Genomic DNA, 966 nt, shown 5'->3' with positions numbered 1-966 from the left:
TTAGAGCCTGGGGATAAGGCTCTCGTCACTTGGATAGAGTTTTGGCAGTCTGTTTATTGCGCTTCTAATAAATTTCTAGTACAAGAGATAATGGTGAATGAAAAATATACAACCTGAATCTTTAAACAAATCTCAAGCCAGATATACTTCAAGCCTTTGAATGATAATTTCATTTTTTTTTCTCACTCACTATTTAGAGGTCCCTTGGAGATGACTAGAATCTATGACATGTGTGGTCCGCTTTAAATCTGTGTTAAATCCACTCCTGCCTTTGTCCACTTACTGACTCGACATTACACTGAAACTGCGTAAAGACAGGGCGACGAGTCAAGAGGAATACCAGATGGAATATTTGTCTGCTTAACTATCAAAACATGCGGGACGTGGATGCAATGTGTTATTTGGTTACAAGAGCTTTATGAGCAGGGAATGATATCTGTAAATAGATGACCCCACGCAGGGGATATTATTGCTGCCCATTAATGCAGTCGTACAGAGTAACTTGAGAGGGGAATATACCTTAAAAAATAGGTGCTCGTGCAAATGGCTTTATGACTCCAACCCATGGATTAAATACGACGCTGTGAGAAATGTATGCATATAGAGCAAGGGAGAGGTTTCACATAATCTTGTGCAGAGGAAGGACCTGTAAATGCTTGTGAGCGAAGTCAGTTTTCTTATGGTTGAATAAGTCCGTGAGTAAATCACAATAACTACGAGGTAACACCTAAATTTCTAAGGGAAACAAGCACACTGCAGATTTTTAAAAGCATACGAAATCCCATGAACACTCATTTTCTATAAAGCACTGCCATGACAATTGATCTTATTGCAACTTTACTAACAGATCGCCTTGGGACAAAAGTTCCATTAATTCAATGACGTAACTTTTCGTATAATCCTGATGATAAGTAAATCAAGAAACCAACCACTTCATTAATAAAGCAAGCAAAAATAGTCTAAGTA

Source organism: Penaeus monodon, chromosome 28 (genome assembly GCF_015228065.2).
Source record: "Penaeus monodon isolate SGIC_2016 chromosome 28, NSTDA_Pmon_1, whole genome shotgun sequence".
Taxonomy (NCBI): domain Eukaryota; kingdom Metazoa; phylum Arthropoda; class Malacostraca; order Decapoda; family Penaeidae; genus Penaeus; species Penaeus monodon.
Note: the sequence above shows the minus strand (reverse complement) of the source record.